The sequence below is a fragment of the Chlorocebus sabaeus genome, chromosome 1, assembly GCF_047675955.1.
Source record: "Chlorocebus sabaeus isolate Y175 chromosome 1, mChlSab1.0.hap1, whole genome shotgun sequence".
NCBI lineage: Eukaryota > Metazoa > Chordata > Mammalia > Primates > Cercopithecidae > Chlorocebus > Chlorocebus sabaeus.
In genome coordinates, this window is record NC_132904.1 from 84,951,445 (window position 1) to 84,974,410 (window position 22,966).

A 22,966-nucleotide genomic window follows, 5' to 3' on the forward strand; every position below is an offset into this window, starting at 1 on the left:
CTCAGCCTCCCAAGTAGCTGGGATTACAGGTGCCTGCCACCAAGCCTGGCTAAAATTTGTATTTTTAGTAAAGACAAGGTTTCACCATGTTGGGCAGGCTGGTCTCGAACTCCTGACCTCAGGTGATCCACCAGCCTCAGCCTCTCAAAATGCTGGGATTACAGGTGTGAGCCACCAGGCCCAGCCTTGTTTTCATAGTTCTAAAGACGAGAAGCTCAAGATCAACATGTCAGCAAGTTTGGTTTCTTCTGAGGCTTGTTTTCTTGGCATGAAGATAGCTGCCTTCTCATTGACTACTCCCTTGGTGTTTCCTCTGCATGCACACACCTGGCGTCTCTTCATTTGTCTAAATTTCCAATTCTTATAAGAACACCAGTCAGATTGGATTAGGGCCCACCCTGACAACATTTTACTTTAATCACCTCTTCAAAGTTCCTATCTCCAAATACAGTTACATTCTGAGGTACTGGGGTTAGGGCTTCAACATCTGAATTTTGCAGGCACAAAATTCAGCACTAAGATATGACAAATCGATAACATTTTAAATTTAAAAACAAAACAAAACCTAAGGTTAGAATCTCAGTATTGTTTCTAGCAGCTATGATATTTATGGAGTATCAGGTCATAGAATTTAACATTAAATATTAACAAGACTTCAGTATTATTTGCCCAATCTAACAGAAGGCATTTAATCCCAGTTTTTACAAAATATTCATCCTGATTTAGCTGACAGCTGAGGTCCTTGTGCTGAGCCATCTGCAAATTCTGTGTAAGACTGACCACACCTTTGAACGGGGAGCCTCCCAGGTGCCAAATAGAAGCAACTGTGCAGAATAATCTGACTCACACTAATGATAGTCATCATCCTTACTTTCTCCCTCCCTTCCTTTTCCTTTTCTTTCCCAGGTCTTCTGTGAGTACACTGACAATTTCAAACACTACACTAGGAACTGAATTTGGATAAATCATAACCTGCCCCAGGGGCTCACTTCTAGGGGAGGCGACAGACAGGTAATTGCACTATTATAATATAATGTAACAATTATAATTATAACATACTATATAATGTTCTAGGCCCTATGAGTATATAAAAGAGGAATTTATAAGTCACAATTTGGGGGAAAGAGTCTTATAACCTACATTTCTACAAATTTTTTTTCTTTTCAGAGGATGTTCCTAAATTACTGCCAATTATATCACAGGAGATAGAACAAGTATGAGGCACAATGGCAAAACATAGGATCAATGTTTTAACTAATGAATGGGAAATAGGCCCCCAAAAACGATTGCCCATTAAAGCCATCCCCTTGAGAGGCTATTAATGACTTCCAAAGATGTTGTCTTTCCTTAAAGCTTTTTTGGAATTTGTATTTGGTTAGACTGTGAGCTCTTCTAGAGCAGAACAAAGATTAACTTAATGCATGGTACATGATTGATGTTTATAGAACAAGTAAATGAACTCAGAGACAGTGGCTCATTTTTAATACCATAGTTTGTGAGTAATACTTGTTCCTGGGGTGTCTGGGGTTTTTAGAAACTTAAGACATCCAGATTTAACAAAACCATGATCAGATTAACAATGTTTAGAGTTCAAAGTGAGGCATAGATCTACAGTAATGGAACTGGATTTCTTCCAAACCATCTCCAAAGAACACCAGAACAAAAGTAGGAAGAAAAGAAAGTGTGTGTGTGTGTGTGTGTGTGTGTTTCTTTTCTTTTTCTTTTTCTTTTTTTTAGATGGAGTCTTCCTCTGTCACCAGGCTGGAGTTCAGTGGCATGATCTCGGCTTACTACAACCTCTGCCTCCCAGGTTCACCCCATTCTCCTGCCTCAGCCTCTCAAGTAGCTGAGATTACAGGCATCCACCACCACACCCAGCTAATTTTTGTATTTTTAGCAGAGACGGGGTTTCACCATGTTGGCCAGGATTGTCTCAATCTCTTGACCTCATGATCTGCCCACCTTGGACTCCCAAAGTACTGGGATTACAGGCACGAGCCACCACGCCCGGCCAAAAGGGGTTTTGATGAATAGTAACATCATCCTCAAATATGAAGAGTATTGACTGTAATGTTGCTTGGAAGAAATTGATAAGCACTTTTTAAGAAAAGTAGATGGTATTAGAAGCGTCCTGTTTTTTTTTGTTTGTTTTTTTTGTTTGTTTGTTTTAGTTCTGGGATACATGTGCAGAATGTGCAGGTTTGTTACATAGGTATTTATGTGTCATGGTGGTTTGCTGTACCTATCAACCCATCATCTAGGTTTTCAGCCCCGCATGCATTAGGTATTTGTCCTAATGCTCTCCCTCCTCTTTCCCCCCACCCTCCAACAGGCTCCAGTGTGTGATGCTCCCCTGCCTGTGTCCACGTGTTCTCATTGTTCAACTCCCACTTATGAGTGGGAACATGTGATATTTTGTTTTCTTTTCTTGTGTTAGTTTGCTGAGAATGATGGCTTCCAGCTTTGTCTATGTCCCTGCAAATGACATGAACTCATTCTTTTTTATGATTGCATACTATTCCAGGGTGTATATGTGCCAAATTTTTTTTATCCAATCTATCATTGGTGGGCATTTGGGTTGGTTCCAAGTCCTTGCTATTGTAAATAGTGCTGCAATAAACATACTTGTGCATGTGTCTTTATAATGGAATGATTTATAATCCTTTGGTTATATACCCAGTATTGGGATTGCTGGGTCAAATGGTATCTAGATCTTTGAGGAATCATCACACTCTCTTTCACAACGGTTAAACTAATTTACACTCCCATCAACAGTCTAAAAGCACTCCTATTTCTCCACATCCTTGTCAGCATCTGTTTTTTACTGAATTTTAATAATCATCATTTTAGTTGGCATGAGATGGCATCTCATTGTGGTTTTGATTTGCATTTCTCTAATGACCAGTGTTAATGAGCTTTGTTTCATATGTTTGTGGGACGCATGGTTGTCTTTTGAGAAGTGTCTGTTCATAGCAGAAGCAGTTCTTCTGGGAACAAAGGTACTTTGTTCCCAGGATTGCTTAAACACCAGAGAACTTTGAATAAGCAAAAATGTCCTTGAGCTGACTTTTGGGATTGGAGCTGGTGAGTACTGCATTACTCAGCATGGCATGAAAAGCGTTTAGAGTTGCTAGGAGCAATCCTGGAAGCCCACTTTAAAAAAGATCATAGGGAAGAGAAAGAGAGAAGCCACTGAGATGAAGAAAGAGCACGTGACACCAGTGTGCCTGGGTGGACAAAAGACAAGGGGTGGATTATTTCAAATAGAGGATTGGTTCACACAGGGATTCGGTTCTTTGCTCCCTACACTGATGTTACAGTTACAAGCACCATACTGGCATGATCTTATTGTTGATATTTTTTAAGATCAAGGAAAAAACCTGAAAGTCCATATCTGAGTGTAAGTGGTGTAAGTCAGGGCCAACATTCAAGGAAGATAAAATAATTCATAAATAGAACTGATTTATGGGAGCAGGAGCTCAGAACTAGAAGTAACAATAGAAACCCAGATCCTCCAGAGATTCATAGAACTCTTAGAAAAGGCTTTGACTATGGCCTGGGGGTTCTGAGTAGCCTTAGCTTAAGCAGAAAGCTTACCTCAATTGACATATGAGTTTCATATAAAAGATAGCACTAGACAAAATCTGAGCACCTCTATTTTGATTATAGAAAATTGGTTCTGAAGCTCTTTTTTAAAATTTCTTTTCTGGAATTTTCTTCTTTCTTTACTAAGAAAAAAATTCCACCCTGCTACTGCTGCCCCTACAGAGTTGATCATGATATTTGCTGCATTCCCACTGTATTTTCCAGAGATTTACATTTTAGCACCTGTATAAGTTTTAGACAATTTAGAAATTATCTGCTCCTTTAGATTCTGAGCTACTTGAGGTTGGGGAACATGTCTTATTTTTGTTTATAATGAACCCTTTGTTTCTATCAAATATCCAATAAATGTTACTGAATAAATGAATAAAATAGTGATTAAATGTATGTATGTATGAATCAATGAATGGAGATGAGTATCTATGTTCCTAGAAGGTATAAGCTAAACACAGGGAATTTTAAGTAACAGAGTACAAGTGTGGGTGTAAATCAGAACTAAAGCTTTTCAAATGTCAAAAAGAATTTTACTTGACTTCCTTCTTAGAGACTGTTTTGATTTGCTTGTTTTAAACATCTTTCATCTCCATCCCTTGTTTTCTGGAATTTATATAAGCTATCACCATCCTCCCCACCACTACCCTGCTAAAAAAGGCCCTTTTCTGAGAAACAGAAGAGGAAATAAATGAAATTGGTTTGCATGCCTTAGTGAATTCTTACAATGAAGGGATAACCTGGAAACAATTCCGATTACGCTTAGCAAAACCATTTTTCAGTCTATACAGCCCACTATCTAGTTACAGTATTGGAATACTGTTAAGAATGGAGCAAAGTCCAAAGAATCAATTACATCCCCAATCAAAGTGACTGGCCACACTTTCAGTAGCTGGTGAGAGCGAAGAGGAAGTCACTAAACCAGAAGATCTAATCAGACTGTTTATCATGTGACAAGAAGCTCTTAAGCATTTCTATTGCTGTTCTTATGAGTCTTCATGTCATCCAAATGGAGACAAGGGACCTCTTTAAAGAGATCAAACAAGGTTGGTAACAGAAGTCCACATGTGAACCTGAGCCCTGGGGAGGGATTATTGAGAGAAAACTAGAAGCATCAATTTGCCCTTTTCCTCCTCTTCTTCAGAGACCTGTGTTGAGAGCCGACCAGCATGAGTCGACTATTGTTGCCTGGCAGTCAACCAGAATACAATCTATTACTGGAGAAAAAGCAGTGCATGTGGGAAGAAACACAGCCCTCTTTTGTGGGCCTTGTATTATTACTGCACAGCAGAGGATCCAGATAGAGGAAACTAGCTTTAGTGGCTTTTTTTTTTTTTTTTTTTTTAAGGAGAATACTTGATTTGAACAAACAGAACTGTGTACCCTCCCTAAATTCTATTTATTTTGTAGAATTTGTTTCCAAGGATCTTTGGTACAGTTTAATCCTGGTGAGTGGTATGATGTCATGTGAGCAGAATAAAAGGCTGACAGAATAAAAAATGACATTAAGGAATCATTTTAGGTCTGGAAATAAATGTGGGCTGGTGGAAGGAAAGGATGTGGCCTGGTGGCAAGGAGAAAAGAGGGAGTGCCCGGTGAAGGGCACATGAAATGTGAAATCCTATAAGCCAGTCTGTTTCGGGGGTTGGAAGGCAGGGTTATTGCGTAAAGAGCAAGGCTAGAAAACCACTGTGAGGCATAAGAGTGATTATATCCTGGGGAGGAGATGCTTCAGCCTCTCAAGTCAGATCCACAGACATTTGCTTCGTTGTTTGTTTTGATAAGTAGGGGCTACTGTTCACATCTGAGAGAAATGGCATGGCTAATGTGGTGCTTCTGATAAGTTCTCAACCTTGGTTATATATCGGAGTCACTTTAAATTTACTAATGCCTTGGTATTTTACAAAGGTGTCTAGGTGATTTTAATATGCCACATGCTAGAAGGAGCACCCTCACTTTACTTGGGCAAGTTCAGTCTTACAATATACGTTATAGTACTTCTTGACTTCTTTGACTTTAGTGACCATCTGCAATGTGGTTACCTGCTGATACAACTGCCTCCTAAACTAGTGGTTTTCAAAGTCAAGGTGCATAGGCATTTCCAGTATATCTTGTAAAAGACAGAAAAAAAAAAAAAGACAAATTTGATTCAGTAGATCTGGGGTAGGACTTGAAAATCAACATTCTAACAAAAACCCCCTCTTGTGTTCCTCAGAACACACTGTGAGTAGTAAGTTCTTGCATTACAACTCCTCATAGCCTTGTTCCCACTTCCATTTGGTGTAGCCCTCAAGAGTACAGACTTTGGATCTGGCCTCTACCCTCTACTAGCTGACTGAGTCTGGGCAAGTTGATTAACCTTAATTACCTAGTTTCTTTGCCTATAAAATGAGGATAAATGAAGGTTTTGTGAGGACTATAAAGTATTAACTCAAAGTGGACTAACAGCACAGGGCCTTGCACGTGATTAGTTCCTAGCTTTCTCTAATTCCTAAGATGCTTTGTCTTGTCAGAGCTCCTTTAATTATTTTTTGGTCTCCTACTTTATAACTTCTGTAGAATCTTATAGAAATTCTCAATTGACCTCTAGTTCTTGGAATCCTCCCAACTTCCTCAAACTGTTGCTTCTTTTCTGGCCTCTATTGCCTTTCCACCCAGCTTGTGTTCTCTGGTCAATTATGTAGACCATGGCTTCTATTTATTCATTCATTAAACATTTACTGAGTACTCCATATGTGCTAAGCATTGTGATGAGCTCTAGGGGTATATTCAGTGCATTCAGTGGCAGGCTGGTAAACCTTTCATGATGGTATAAAAATGTATGTTTATGTACATATACATAAACATATACTTTTTAATATAAAACATTGATGTAAAGAATGTATAGTGTACAATTTACTCTTTATTTTAAATTTAATGTAGCCGTTTTGTTTCCATAGAATTGTTTTTTTTTTTTTTTTTTTTTTTGCTAAACTATTGTATTTTTAGCCAAGCTATGGTTGTATCTGATGAATGAATATAGTTCACATAAGAATGTTACTTGATTTTTTTTTGTTTTAATAACTAAGATTAAAGTAAAATCAGGCAGTAAGTTGTAACTTCCTTTGTTTGTCAATATCGTGACCTGCTTCTTTGCTGAATCATAGGTTTTAGATACTGGAAGAATAATATTTCTTTAAGTTTTTGTGTAATGACTATAGACATGACCTGCTTTAAGCTTAATCTGTGCTGTTAATATTTTCACCATCATTTTCTTAAGTCTAAACAATCAAATAAATAATACATCAAGATGTCAACTAGTGGTGCTGATTTATTTGGTATAAATACACCCAATATTGTCAATTTCAAGCTACCAACATAATGTACTGTAATGGCAAAAACTGCAATTACTTTTGCACCAACCTAATAATGGCACTGAACAGGAAGTTGAAAAGATGTGCAGTAATCCATCAACAGATAGTATTTCCACCATAGAGACTGAATCAGGGAAAATAACTTCAAGAGAATACATCATAGTAAACACTATGAGAATAAACAGGTAATGAATTAGAACATTTATTACCTTTTGAGAATATAATTTGTTTTTTAAATAATAGCTATGTTTAACAAACAGATTAAAAAATTCCTGAAAATTTAATAATAGGCACTTGTTAGCTAGTACTAGCCAGCTCCAACACATCAGATTTGTGCGGTAGACATAGTCACTGATATCATGAAACTTATACTCTAGAAATGGAGGCAGAGAAATAAATGAGCATGAATTTTGTAACAAGGGCCCCTAAGCCAAATTTGATGCTATAATTGTGACAGGCAGAATGTTGGCTCCCCATGGACTTCACTCTCTAGTGTTTATGTCCATGAATAGGTTACATTAAATGGCAAAAAGATTTTGTAGATGTAATGTTACAAAGCAATTGACCTTAAAATTGAGAGAGTATCTTTGATTATCCAGATGTGCCTAATGTAATCACATGAATCCTTAAAACAGAAGGCAGAAGCGGAAATCAGAGTCAAAGCACAAGGATTATCAAGGCACCATTGTTGGCTTGAAGAGAAAGAGGACCATACAGCAAGGAAACAGGGACCACAGTCCCACAACCATGAGGCACTGAATTCTGCCAATATCCAGTGAGTGTAGAAGAAGACCATAAGCCCCAGATGAGAGCTGTAGTCCTGGATACTACCTGGATTTTAGTCTAATGAGACCTTGACAAGATAAACCAACCACACTGTGCCAGACTTCTAACCTATAGAAATTGTGAGATAAATTCATGCTGGTAAAAACTGCTACATTTGTGGTAATTTGTTACACAGCAATAGAAAAGTAATAACAATTAGTAAAAAAAAATTATCAAAATAACAATTATCCAGGAAGAGCAGGGAAAAGAATGTTTCAGCACTTTTGGGGATTTAGAGGTGTTGAATATGCCTGAGTGACATGAACAAGAGAAAGAAAAACGAGAAATCAAGATGGAAAAGAAGTGTTCCATCATGAAGAACATTTTAAGCTAGGAGAATATTCTGAATATTTTCCCAAGAGTAAAGGGAACCGATACATCATTTGTCATGATCAATTTGTGTTTATGGAAGATGGATGAAAAGGGTGTTGAATGGCAGGAGGCAGATCATTTAGGAGGCTCAGATCAAACAAGCATGGTGAGGATAGAGAAAAGTGGATTGTGGTGTCTTACCCTGTATACTCACTATTGTCTACTGTTTGTTCTTTCTCTCTTCTGCTTTTTAGTTGTGCTCGACAATCACTGTTTTAGTACCCTATGCCAGGTACCAGGCCAGGCAGTGTGGATACCACTTCAGGCTCCCAGACCTCGGTAGGGATCATGTTGCTGCCTTTTTTTCCCCAGAAGCTGTGTAAAGTAATGTAAATACATAATTTATGAATTTGAAAAACTAGTTCGGCCACTTATAAAGTGCACAACCTAGGGCAAGTCACTTAACCTCTCTGAGTTTCACTTTCCTGATTTGCAAAAAATTCCTTTAGCTACTTCAGAAGACAATCGTGGCCAGGCACAGTGGTTCGTGCCTGTAATCCCAGCAGTTTGGGATGGCAAGGCAGAATAATTACTTAAACCCAGAAGCTCAACACCAGCCTTGGCAACATAGTAATACCCTGTCTCTATTAAAAGTAAAATAAAATAAAATAATAAAATAAAATAAAATAGAAGGCTATTGTGAGGATCAACTATAGGGTACATAAAAACTTTAAAAGTCATAAATACTTTCCAAATGGTGGGCTGTCTTCTCTTCATCTCTTTTTACCTTCCATGTGCTCCAGCTTATCCCATATTCTTTCTTTCTCCCGTGTCTCTTTCACTGTTGTTAATAAATTAGTTCAATGAATAATTAGAGTCTATTATATACTATTCACTCAGCTGGATGTTTTTATGTGTTTGTCTTACACATTCTCTCACGCACATACCTACACACACACACACACACACACACACACCCACTTGTTCCTCCAAGAGCTTACTCCCTTAAGCTTAAGGCTAACAACACTCATATTTTTAAGTAAAATATAAAAGTAGTTGCAAAATATATAAGATTTGGCATACCTACATTTGTGTTTATATAGGCGTGTTCTGTGAAAGAGAACAAGAGAGAGAGAAATGTGACTATATACATAGAACCAAACATTGGAAAATATACCTCAAAATGTTAGTATATTTCTCTCTGAATAATTTCCTTTGTCTTTTTTGATATTATTCTGTATTTTTCAAATAATCTGCTATAAATGTACTTTGTGAATAGAAAAATAACAAAACATTTTAATAAAAATATGAAGTGGCAAATATTATAAAGGAATTACATGTAGGATGTTATGGGTCTATGTAAAAATTTTTTTTTTCAGAATTAAATGATGCCAGAATGGAGATGAATATAAATTTTGCAGGAAAGAACCAAGGGAATGTCATTCTAGGAGGAGGATCCAGGAGAAGTAGAGGCTCAGCATGGAGTGGTCAAGAAGCACTATCAGGTGTATACAGTTCCTGTTGCCTGAAGTGCACCTTGGGGTAGAGCAGGAGACAACTCCCGAGGAAGTAGAATGTCATGCTAGGCGTCTTAAATTGTATCCTACAGGTGCTAAGGCATTTAATCAGGGGATTCACTAATAGTCATACTTGCATTTTTGGTAAATTACAGCAGTGGTAGTGTGACATATGGAGAAAGAAGAGGCTAAAGGCAGGTGAGAAGCACGGAGACTGCTCAGGAAACCAGTTTCAGGTAAAAAAAAAAAATGATGAAGGCCTGAACTAGGACATTATATTGGGAATGGAGAAAAATATTTTACAGATGATGAGGAAATATTTAGGGCTTAATTCCTGTCCTTCTTAGGTCATACTGTGTGGCTAAATTAGTAACACCAAAACTCACATAAGAGAATACTTGTATGCGTACATATTGTGCCTGTATAATTTTCCCACTGGAAGAAGGGTCTCAAAGGGGATGGGAAGGCCAAGAACTGGCAATGAAGATTTCATAATCTGTCTTTGGACTAACTTCTGCAAGCCCAGATGAGGCATTTGGGGTGAGAAATTCCCACCCTCTGTCTCAGAACCAGGCTGTGGAAAGACGAGAAAGAGCAATGAGTTAGGGAGAGGATTCCAGAGAAAGACCTACAGGACTTAATGGCAGATAAGAACAGATGAGCAAATGTGGAGTCATGTGATGGTCACAGAACAGGCTGTGCAGAGACACCCTTTTGGAAGAAAGAGAGGGAGTACTTTTGAGTCATTTTTAGTTTCTGCGGCAGCAGGATTTCCAACTGGCATAAAGATAGTCAGGAATGAACAGAAACAGTGAAGGGCCTGAGTGTGTCATGAGAACAGGGTGTCAGGACTGGTTTGCTGTCAGCTGGAAACAACTTGGCTGTCCCTGCTGAGGAGGGACCCAGGGCATAGGGAGGAGAGGATTTTCCAACTCTCTCCAGCCCATGTTTCACCATATTCAGTATTGGCCTTATGTTTGGGCCAAGTGAGCAAATGCTTTTGTGGTTTAATTTTGAGGCTTCCTCTTAAACTTCTCTTCTTGGCCATATAAATAAGAAGAATCTAAAATTATCCAAGTCAGGAGCAAATCTTCTCCTTCCTTACAGTGAATATAGGGATTCAAATTCAAACTGAGCCATAAATGACTGATCTCAGCCTTCCTACTAGCAAGACTTGATGGGCATGAAGGAGATAGGATGTTGGTAGGAATAAGAGAATCCTAATACAAGATGGAGAGGGAGAGCAGAAAGGAAGTGTTCTGGAGACAGTAAGGCTTTGCAGTAAGTGCAAAGAGCCTGGGTCCAGAAGTCTGAGGGACCTCTGACACTTGTCTCCTGGGGCAATGCCCAGATAGGATCATAGCATCATTTATTTGAAGAACTCTCTGAACTACGTTGCTTGGGGAAGTCAAATCTGGACTATACTAAGGTGCTAGACTACCTTAAAAATCCCTAAGATTCTTTCCATTTTCATAGTCAGACTCCATGGACAAGGAGGACTAAAAACAACAAATATTTAAAGCTTTTGCAGAAAGTTAGAGGAACTCTACAAAAGTGAGTTTTCCACAATGAGGTAACAGAGGATTTAAGCTGAATCAGCATAGAAGACCCTAGGTTAAAGTCATAAGAATGTACTGTTTTTCAGTGAGAACTCTTCTAAGTTTCAAAGGGCCATTCCTGCACTGGTTCATCACTAAAATATATTTGGCATTTGGGAGAGTGTGTTTTTACTCAAAGGACAATCAGTTATTAGGTGAAAAGCCCCAAAGCACAGGAAATGTAAGATAGCAGTAGGGATAGGGGACCAGAGCTGCTCTTGACCCCAAAGTCTTCAGAATGACTGCTAGGAAGTAACCTGTCATGTGGCCTCCAGGAACCTGAAAACTGGAGGAACCGCTTTTCTGAGAAGTCATACTCAGCAGACATACCACCCACAGTTTCCTGTTAGCAGCTTGTCCAACTAAGACAAGAGCAGCTGTCTTAATTCTTCCTCTCTCTCTCCATCAATGAGGCTCAGAAAAGCCAGCAATTTGCCTTTATTCTTCAGAGGACAGCTCTCTCCCAGTGGTAAACACTCTAATACACTCCAGGGAACATTTTTGTTTGTTTGTTTACTGACTTTCTAAAAAAAATTTCTTATCTTTATCAGATTTTGTTTTTAGAGTAGAACTATAGACAATGAAATAGAATGAGGTTTTCTTTATCATTTTAATGCTGGTTAAGCCTATTGGGATATGCAATAAGCATTTATCTTATTGTTGTTGCTGCTGTTGTTAATAATTTGTTTGGGTTACACTCTTCTATCAGCTAGTTTTTTTTGTTTGGAGTGGCTGAAATTGACCTGGGTTGGGGGGATGTGGGTGGAGTAGAAAAGTCAAAAAGGTGGATAGGATTTCTGTATTAATTGGAGCAGATCATTTGATGAACAATTTCAAAACTGTTTTTTTTTTTTTTTTAACAGACTAGACCAAGCAGTAAAAACTGAATTTTAATTATCTACTGGAAATTTCTCTAGAATAAAGGGTCTGGTTCAGTTTCTATATTGCCTCTATGTGTCCCAGTCTATGAAATGCGAAGGGTTGGACTGACCAGAAGTCTTCAGATTACCTCTCTCTCCCCTCCACCCCTATTGCTTCTTGTCTACCATATTCCATAGTGCCGGCCGGCAATGTGTACCTGTTTAATTCTCTAGGTTAGAAAAAATTTCCTAGATTTTTCTCCTCGTCTTTCTATGTACAAATGCAACCTACTTTTTAAAACAAAGACAACAGGCTGGGCATGGTGGCTCACGCCTGTAATCTCAACACTTTGGGAGACCAGGTCGGGCAGATCACTTGAAGCCAGGAGTTTAAGACCAGCATGGCCAGCATGGTGACACCTGTCTCTACTAAAAATACAAAAATTAGCTGTGCGTGGTGGTACACTCCTGTAATTCCAGCTACTCGGGAGGCTGAGGCAGGAGAATCACTTGAATCCGGGAGGCGGAAGTTGCAGTGAGCTGAGCTCGCACCACTGCACTGCAGCCTGGACAACAGAGTGAGGCTGTCTCACACAGTAAATAACTAACTAAATAAAATAATAAAATAAAATAAAATAAAACAAAACACAGACAACATACCTCCTTCATCATGAAGCCTCCTTTAATTCTTACAAACAAAGAAAACCTTCCTAAACTTTCAAAGGGCGTTTAAGAATACATACCAGTGTTTCAGTCATCTTTAAGGAAAATTTAGTGCATGCTAGGTTCTGGGTTAAGCATTTTACATTTATTAACATATGTAGGTAGATACAACTTTTACCTCCATTTTGCATTTGAGCAGAAAGGTGCAAAGATGATAAAGTGACTGGCTCAAGGCTATAGGTAAATGGCTGAGCCACTTATTTTCTGTATTAATAGAGATCATGTCCTTCATCCTTTACTAATGTTTTTACCATGTCTTATCCATACCTCATTAAGTCTTTACATTTTAACCATTTATCAGCTAATGTATCTCAAGAACATTCTAGTGATGTAGCTATGACCATTTTCTTCATTTTATCATTTTTTTCATCTGTTTTCAGGCTATAACAAAATGTAATAAACTGGGTAGTTTAGAAGCAACAGAACTTGATTTCTCATCGTTCTAGAAGTTAAGGAGTTCACGATCAAGGTAGCAGCAGAGTTGGTGCCTAGTAAGTACCCATTACCTGGTTCATAGATGATGCCTTTTCGTGGTGACCTCAGATGATGGAAGAATTGAAAGAGCTCACTTGGGCCTCTTTTATAGGGGAACAAATCCCATTCCCTGGGGTTCTACCCTTATGGCTTAATCACCTCCAGAATGTCCCACCTACCAACACCATTACTTTGGTGACTAAGTTTTAACCTATGAATTTGGAGAGGACACAAACATTCAGACCATAGCAATCAATGAGTACAGCTTCCTCAGTCCATGGGAAATATGTTTCTGAGCAAAAATTGGACCAGGTAGTTTGACTAAGGATTGCATCCTTCCCATGCTGCTGCACAGCCTTGCCTAGCCTCAATCAGAGTCAGCGTGGCCATGCTTTTGTAGGGCAGAACTTCTCCTTTACCACAGCCACCTGAAGGATTAAATTGTGGAGATGGGCAGGGCATGGCCCACACTGGCCTAGGCTTAATTTAAAAGCATCCTGAAAGAGGGTGTGGGCAGATCCCTCTGAAGTTATACTACTTCCAACAGAATTGGGGGTATCGCTTTATTATTGGCCCATTATTGTTGGTCATAAAATATCAGGAACCAGGTCAATGTAAAGATTATCCAGTGGCTTTCACTGGCCCAAGTCTTGGTATTGGTTCACAGAATGGTTTCTCCTCTTCTCTGAGAATGAAATAATGGTTCAGTCCCATTTGGCCAATATACACTGTCTTAGCTTGGGGTGTTATAACAAGATGCTATAAACTATATCATTTAAATAAAAATTTATTTTTCACAGTTTTTTGAAGGCTGAAAGTCCAACATCAGAGTGCCAGCATGATCAGATTCTGGAGAGGACCCTCTTCTGGTTGCAGACTGCTGACTTCTTTTTGTATATTCCGATTGTAGAAAGAGCAAGAGAACTCTCTGGCATCTTTTTTTATAAGGGGGCTAATCCCATTTAAGGGGGCCCCCCTCATAATCTAATTATCTCTCAAAGGCCATAACTTTCAACACCATTGCATTGAAGGTTAGGATTTCAACGTGTGAATTTGTAGTGGGGTGACTGGGAGAGGAACACACAAATATTTAGTCCATAATGCTGCATACTAACAAAAAAATGAAGTGTGGTAAAGGGTCACTTAAGTGAATCCCTGCAGTATTAAAGGACACATTATAGTTCATTCATCCTTTTAGTCAGTAAATATTGAGCACACACTATGAGCTAAATTCTAGGTGCATGTTAGAGCTTTGGTGGTACCACAATAAAATAGACTTTGCCCCTATCCTCAGGGATATTATAATTTTGTGAAAGAGATACGCAGATAGGCAGTTAACATGCAAGTGGTGATTGCTCACAAAGAGAAAAGCAGGGGGCTATAACATTAGAGAAGCTAAACGCACTTACCCTGTGTGGAGCTGGATACAGAATGTTTGCTAGAGGAAGTGGTGCCAAGTAGATTTAGATGAAGAAGGTGGTGATGAGAGGACAGAAGTGATCAAAGGAATGAAACGTAGAAGAAAGGAAATAGTACACAAGGAGCTGTAGGAGAAAGGAGAAAGCACACTTCCTGGCAAAAGGGATAGCACGCACATAGGTTAGAGGTAAGAGGGCACAGCAAGGCTGCCGAGGCCCTGGGAGCTCAGCATGGTTCGAATGCAGTTGTACAGGAGGACTGGCATACACTCTGCTTCTTGGAGGTTACAGCAACTGCTACTCTCTGAGGGTTGTGTTACTTATCTATCCACTCATCTAACAACATGTCATAACACACTAAGGGAATTCCTCAAGATCTTTGGACAAAAATATTCTAACTTGGTTCAAAATAATTTATACTCAACATTCTTAGTATCTTGCTTTGAAAATAAATGGATGACGTATAGTGTTCTGGCTACTGTGCTGTATAACAAATTGTCCAACTGTAGCAGCTTAAAATGACAATTATTTTATTACGTTCACATAAGTGTAGGTCAGGGGCTCATAAAGGGCTAAGGGAGGAAGTTTGTCACACACCTATGGTGTGAGGCTACCTCCTAGACAAAACAAATAATGGACCACTTGGCTTGTTTAGTGAGTGCGTGGTAAGCAGGGGCATGTGAGAGTTTGCTTAAAGGCAGACTTCCCCCTCTGGTCACGTTGGTCCAGCCCATTCAACTGGGCCTTGCCTGGCCTTCCAGTTTCTGAATTCCTACTTAGCATCCGAGATGGCTTGACCCTCATTCTGCACCAGAGTTTATAAATGGACTTTTGTGACTGGACCAAGCTTCTAATGCCACAATGGCTCTGCCTGCCCACTCTTCTACTCTATGTGTTTCATTCTTCTTCCCTTCTGCTCAGAATTAAGTCTGAATTGAATGCTCCAATAGTTTCATAGATATTCTCACAGATATAGATATTCTCATAGGTATTCTCATTTATCTTGGTTCATTCCTGAGGGTTCTTGAACCTCTCTGTTATTTTTACTTCTTTCAACCCTGCGCAATTTGAGAAAGCTTATCAAAGCTGGGAATAGGAACCATGTCTCATTGGTTTCTTTTAAAATTTCTATTTAAAAATATTTACTTATTTTTTGAACAGGTAATATATTCACATAGATAAAAATCCCAAGATGAAAGTATAAATAAATCGGTTCCCTTCCACCGTACCCTGTGTATCATAAATCCCCCCAATTTGTCTAGTACAGGTTCTCAAAACATTTACTGAATTTCTGTAGTCAAGTTCCTCGATACATATGCCTAGTACATCGGTTGGATTTACTATAAAGCTGACGAATCTTAAGCCTCAGGACTCCTCACCTGCTGGAGCTCCTTCCAGGTCCTCTTCCAGAATCATCATCAACTTATTTCTATGCTTTTGTAAAAGATGCAATTGTAATACATTTTAACCACATCATTTCCATCTGTTGCCCCTTTCCACTGCAACCCCTTGGCATGCTCTGCCTCCTGTAAGGGGAACATTAGAGTAGCCTGTGGCAACTTTAGGATATAGAGAAGGGGAAATCGAAATGGGAATACATTTTATTTGGGTTTAGTGAGAGTTTATGAACTTTGCAGTCTTTTTGTGAATAGCTAAGTAATGGTTAAGTATAGCAATGACTGTTAGTTCTATTCTTAACTGCTTACCATGCAGTTTACCTAGTATCATGATGTGAATCTGCAGGGCCAGACTTATTTTCTATATTTAAAAGTGCCCTATAGCATCTACAATTGGGGTTACATAATGCAAAAGAAGATAGAGTTTATTAATATGAATATTGTTATTTTTCTGAATTTTGTGATGTTTGTGGTATCCATCAGCACTTTTATATTTGCAATTTTTTTCCCATTTCTTTTCTTCATTTTATAAACACTTTTCATACAATTTCTTTGTTACTTTATGTTCCTCTTTTCTTAGTGAGGTGTCCAAAATTGTAAGAATGCTTTATCCCACAAAAAAATTGATCCTCTCTTTTACAGAATTTCCCAGCAGATGTCTTTTTCATTTCCTTTGCTTGTGGTTTGCCCATCTGTCAGCCGTGAATGACCCAAACAAGACACGTGGTTTCTTACTCAACAGTCCTGGAACTTTCTTGACCTTTGACAAAGCCACCAGATCACCATTACCATCATTATTGTTTACAGAAACATGAAAATTCAACCATAAAAAGTCATCTTGGGCTGAGCATGGTGGCTCTAACATGTAATCCCGGCACTTTGGGAGGCTAATGTGAAGAGATCACTTCAGGCCAGGCATTGAAGATCAGCCTGGGCAACACAGCCAGATCTCGTCTCTACAAAAAATAAAAACCAAATTAGCTGAACCTGGTATGCATCCCTGTAGTCCTAGCTACTCCAGCAGCTGAAGTGGGAGGATCATTTGAGCCTCAGCCTCTGTAGGACTACTGCCCAGTAGTGTGAGTGGTGTGAGCTCTGATCACACCACTGCACTCTAGCCTAGGCAACAAAGTGTAACCCCATCTCCAACCAAAAAAAAGAAGAAAGAAAGAAAGATAAAAGAACAAAGTCATCTTGGCTATGCCAATGACAAAGTTAATGAGTTGAGAGATGAAGAAGACAAAAAGGAAAATCTTAAAGACATCGTCAATTGGGGCAGGAGGCAGGAGATGGCTTCTTTGCTGCACTTTCTCCAAAAAACATTTCTAGTTTTATTTCCAATTTGCTCAGCAGTGTATGCTCACTCTTTTGCTAACCTTGAGAGACATTGTCAGATGTGCATAAGGGAAGAACATGAAGGACGACAGATAAACTGTACACCGACACAGCACATGGAGTCTGAGTCATTTGTTTTCTTTGACAGATCTTTACCATGCTGGATTGAAAGAGAAAAGACCATCAGTAAAGCAAATGGATCAAATGGAGTTATAAATCAACTCTGTACTCTTTACAGGATTGACTCAACTGCAGACATCTCCAATACACACCCTCATGGCTTTATTTTTTTCTGCTTATGTGGAAAAATATAATATTCCAAGGCAGAAGAGTATTATTTTAAAAAAATACAATGTTATTGATTTTTCAAGACATAATCAGATTATTTTTAAACTCTGATTTAATAAAACATAATGTAATTTCTTTTATGGGATTTTTTATGCTTTCCCAATGTTTATTACCCTGTGTGTTTCACACTTCAAAATGAGAGTATCCAAATAAGATCATTTAAGAGGATCCTGATGTAAGTTACAAAATCCCCATGGCTGTTATATCCCCATTGTCACATTCCCCCAGTCATCTCTTTCTACTTTATTGGATCTGTTACACTTTATACTTATTCGTGTTTTTCTATTTACTTTTTATATACAATATAATGGGGTACATAGTATAAGAGGAAGGATGGCACTAGAAAATGTTTCTAAGTTGGTTTAGGGAATGGGAGTAAGGGTAGGAAGTTAGGAAAGCTTCTTAGAAAGTTATTAAAGCTTTTTAAAGCAGGTACTATGGCTGTTTTGTTATCTATTCTCTACCTAGCATGTAAGGGTTCTTGACATTTGGAAGTTATTGTGATACAAGGAAGGGATATATGAGTAGATAAAAAATTATTTTCCAGGGAGACAACAGCATATTCAAAGAAGGAACAACAGAGATCTGTATTTATTATTCATTGAAGGCCTACAGTGCGCTAAAAATGCTATATGGATATGGTTAAAGATAAATTTGAATAGTGACCACTTTAGTAAACACATCTACACCAGATCTGACAGCTACACAGTTTTCAGCTATATTCAAAAAGAGGTCATTTACTTGGAAGGAACCAGGCAGTTGGCAATATAATTGGGCTACAGCTGAAACCCTCAAACCTCTAAATTGCAATTTGTATCAGGAAATAAGTTCCCTTTGTTATTTAAGTCAGTTTGAGGTGGGTTTCTTTTATTTGCAACTGGAGCAACTGAGCTTTATGTCAGATAAAATAAAGATTAAAAAGGAGAAAAAGTGACATGTTCTCACAGAGCTGTTTTAAATGTGGTGTGAAGAACAACAGCAATAGCAGTACTCCCTTGGAACCGGAGAGAAAATTCTTGGGCCCCATATGAGACCTGCTGAATCTTTGCGGGGGCAAGCTAGGGCTCCTCGTTTAACAAGCCTTCCAGGTGATTTTTATACCGGCTGAAATTTGAGACCTGCAGTCATGTGAGTTCCATAATCTGCATTTCTAATAAGCTACAGGTACTCCTGGAAGGCAGACCGCCTTTTAAGTAGCACTGCTGTAAAATATTCTGTTTATTGAGTGGGCTCAGGCAAGGGCTTCAGAACTTCAAGGGATGCATACTGTTTTCCTCACCAGAGGTAAGTTCCAACTAACTGTGAATGCATTCAAGCTAGTTTCTTACAAAAGGAAGAAGTGAAGCAGCTGGGAGAATATCTCTTCTCTGTGTCAACAGATCAACAATAAAGAAATGTTTATCCCGCCAAGTGTGGTGGCTCACGCCTGTAAAACCAGCACTTCGGGAGACTGAGGCTGGCGGATTGCTTGAGGTAAGGAGTTCAAGGCTAGCCTGGACAATATGGTGAAACCCCATCTCTACTAAAATACAAAAATTAACTGGGCGTGATGGTGGTTGCCTGTAATCCCAGCTACTCAGGAGGCTGAGGTAGAGGTGCTTGAACCCAGGAGGCTGAGGTTGCAGTGATCCGAGATTGCACCACTGCACTCCAGCCTGGGAGACAGTGCGAGGCAAAAAAAAAAAAAAAAAAAAAAAAAAAGTTTATTCTCTCATGTTTCATGTTCTTTGGCTACTAGCAACATGTATCAGTCTTTAATGATGATGAACAAACAAAAAGTGAAAATATGAGTAATTAAAAGATGAAGAATTCAGTGCAGCTTGTAGCAGCAGAAATGTGTGACCCTTCTCTTTAGAGTACCACTGGATAACTTAGTTACAAAGCTCTTGTACTCTTATGTATCTTCACTTATGTCATTCCCAGCAGGAAAAGGCAGATCAGCTTAGCACTGGACCCTGTTGTCACCCATGTGTTTAGAGTTATTGGGAGTTCATGATTGGCTGACTCATAGGAATCACATGCAGCAGCTGAGATGCTGTTCCGCTAAAGAGTTGCTGGAGCTACAAAAACACAGGTGTTCACGATAATGCCTTTAATACAGAAAAAATAAATAAAAGTAATGTATGGAATAGAAAGTTATATAAGAAAGCCAAACGCCGAGTCATCAGAGTGAATTTTGAAAAGTTATGACACTGATCTAATGACGTATATATTTAAGAAGAATACAAATGGATAGCATATAGTAGTTATTGGGTATTCATGGTAGGTATGATGCTTGTTTTATATGCAGCAGGATTTCTCAATCTGGGCACTATTTACATTTATTTCCTGTTCTTTGGCAGGGTGGGGAGGTGTCTTGTACGTTGTAATGTGTATAGCAACATCCTTGGTCTCTGCTCACTAGATACCAGTAGCTCCCTCATTCCTCCCTCATGACAAACACAAATGTCTCCAAACTTGGCCAAATGTTTCCTGGTGTCAAAATTGCACTTGATTTAGATTGAGATAAATTAGATCTTGGGAAACACATGCTCTAGTAAGAATAATTTTCAAATAATTTTGGTTAAAATACGTCTTGCCTTTGAACATAGGAAGCAGGGACCCGTTATCAGTGATGAGTAACTTTCTACTGATTGATTTAGATGAAAATGAATGTAAATATCTTTATCTTTCACGAGATGTCCTATTTTTCCAAAGCATGTATTGTATAGGGGAAGGATAAGTTTTGGCAAAACAGTTAACCATTTCTTGCTCTTTCTGACTTGGTGGCATTTGAAAATATAATGCTTTCTGAGGTTTGGGTAGAAAGTTGAAGGAAGTAAAGACACTACAGATCCCAGGTGGTATGTTCAACATTTCCTCCTAACCAGAAGACTTTAAAAGAGAAAAATGATTGTGGAGTTGAACATTTGGCTCCCCAGATGGTATTGGCAATCATTTGAGTTTCTGGACAATGGCCTGAGATATTGGAATGATGAAACCTGGATAACATAGCTCAGTTCACTAAAGTGGGGGACACTTGCTTGTCTGTAATAGCTCTTCTCAATATGAGGTCTGCAGAATACCAATTCTTGGGCCTTATCACCAACTTACTGAGCTCAGCAGGAAAAGGGGTTTGGAAGACACTGAGTTAACATCTGTAAATTAGCTTTACAGGTGCTCCTTATGCATTATGAGTTTTGAGAATGTATGGCCTACTAGATAGTTTTTTTTTTTTTTTGTCAATTAACAACACTAAACTAGGGAGAGGGTGAGAGAAAATACTTTAAGATACAGAGTAATGTAAAGACAAAAATATCAAGTATTTTATAATTCTAAAAAAAAATAAAGACTAGAAAGGGTATATGTTCATATTCACATGTGAAATTGAGATTAGCACATCAGGCAATCAATACTAATTTATTAAAATTACTGAGACTTTCTGGGTTGAAGCTCAAAATTGGAAAATGGTGGTTTAAGTTCTTTCCAAAAACGTACATTTTTGTAGTGTGGGAGTATCAGATCCCAACGTCCAGGTCCAGCCCATGCTGCGGTCCGAGGGGAGAGAGTGGATGGGCAGGAAGAAGAACACTCGGGGGTCTGGGGGTGGGGTGCGGGAGGGTGGAGGGGGACATAGTCAGGCGAATATGGTTTTATTCAGCAGCAGCTCTCATTAGAAACTTACGTACACTAGCTCTTTACACTGTGCATCTTTATCTTGGCCATCTACTCCAATTCTGTGGCTTCTGCTGCCCCCATGCCTGCAGCTGCTGCACCACTGGGCTGGCTGTCCCTTGCCTTCAGGGTTAGCAGCTTAATCTTTCCCTCCCTGTGCACCAGTGCAAGCCATGCTGTGGCTCTCCTCTGTCTGCAAGATGGATAACTTTCTCTCTCTCTCTGGGCACCAGAGCTTGCACAAGAGCCATGTTGAGTCAAGCTGAGCCCCAAGAGCCCCTGTACAGTGTTAGCAGGGCAATTATACCTTTTACAGACAATAGTGGCTCAGAGCCAAGTATGAACTGATACAAACAGGTTATGTAACAAATGGAGGTGTGCACCTGTGTGTCAAACTAGCTGAGTCATGCAGGCCTGGATATCTGCCTTGGCCTATCCTTGACCAAAGCACATCCATGCACCTTACACTCCACCCCCTAGGCCGAGGGAGACATAGGTTTTGGACACACAGGTTATGCATATAAGCTTTGTGCACACAGGCCCAGTACATATATATAGGACAGACACATAAGCTTTGGGCACATAGGCCTGATACTACATAAGCTTCTGGGCATGCAGGCCCATTACATATACAAACTTTGATAAACTGCCCAGCTGTTGGCGCAGATTACCACAAGTGTCACCTCCTTGGTGATTACCATCCGCATTTCCCTGAGTTTAGCTTATTGGCAACTTTGCCTATACCTGGTTTTAAACCATATGGTGTCAGTACTAGACTGGGCTGCACCAGCAGTCCAGGGAGCAGTAGCACCCCAGCTAGACCCAGCAGTGTACCATGCTCTATTAGGAATGGGGGTCGCCCTTCCTAATGGTGAAGGCTCAGGGTCTAAGGGTACCTCAGGCCACATGGCATTATCTTGTATTAGGACTGCAGGCCCTGAAACCTCTTGTAACTCTGCTGCTAAGGGACTTATACTTGGCATACTCTGCTGCTTTAAGTAGGCACCCTACTTCATTAAAGTGGATATCTGTGCTATCCCTGTCCAGGGACTCATTACCCATGAATGCACCCATCCAGCTAAAGGGTAAGTTGTCTGCATGATGACTGTAACCCGTCCTGCCACGCTCTTATGGGCCCGAAGGGCAGCATATGCAGTCACTAATTGCTTTCCCAGTCCAGGGGCTGGTTACCAAGGAACACACCCATCCTGCCATTACTGCTTGTTTATTAAGGAACACCAGAGTTCAACTGCCTTCTACAGCTGAGACTAACAGCCCACTGGCACTTCCAATCACTCCATGCACTGCTATATGCCCTAGCCAAAACTATCTGTGGTTAGATGTAAATCTAGTCTAAATGGGCACCCTTGATTGACTACACAGAAAGGGTGTCTTAGCCTCATCATCCTAATTCCAGGCAAGAGAGGACACTGCCAGTTTTCAGCCTGCAAGAGAATCAGAGGTTAACATTACATTATTAACAAAATCACAACATATGTTGGGGCTATACAATAGCCCTGCAGCAACACTGTGAAAGTTCATTGTTGCCCTCCCATGA

At 39.4% G+C, this 22,966-nt stretch overlaps 1 long non-coding RNA gene across 2 annotated transcripts in view; it reads left to right on the top strand.

Moving 5' to 3' along the window:
- Positions 1-17,768, top strand: part of LOC140712627 (uncharacterized) — a 65,560-nt gene extending 47,792 nt beyond the window's left edge. The window contains exons 5-6 of one of the 2 annotated variants that reach the window (XR_012094358.1): positions 907-1,011; positions 1,738-2,922. This is a non-coding gene — a long non-coding RNA (uncharacterized lncRNA). Of the gene's footprint in view, positions 1-906; positions 1,012-1,737; positions 2,923-16,713 lie in introns of those variants that run through there. The other variant, XR_012094359.1, reaches the window with a different exon arrangement.
- Positions 17,769-22,966: the final 5,198 nt, after the last annotated feature.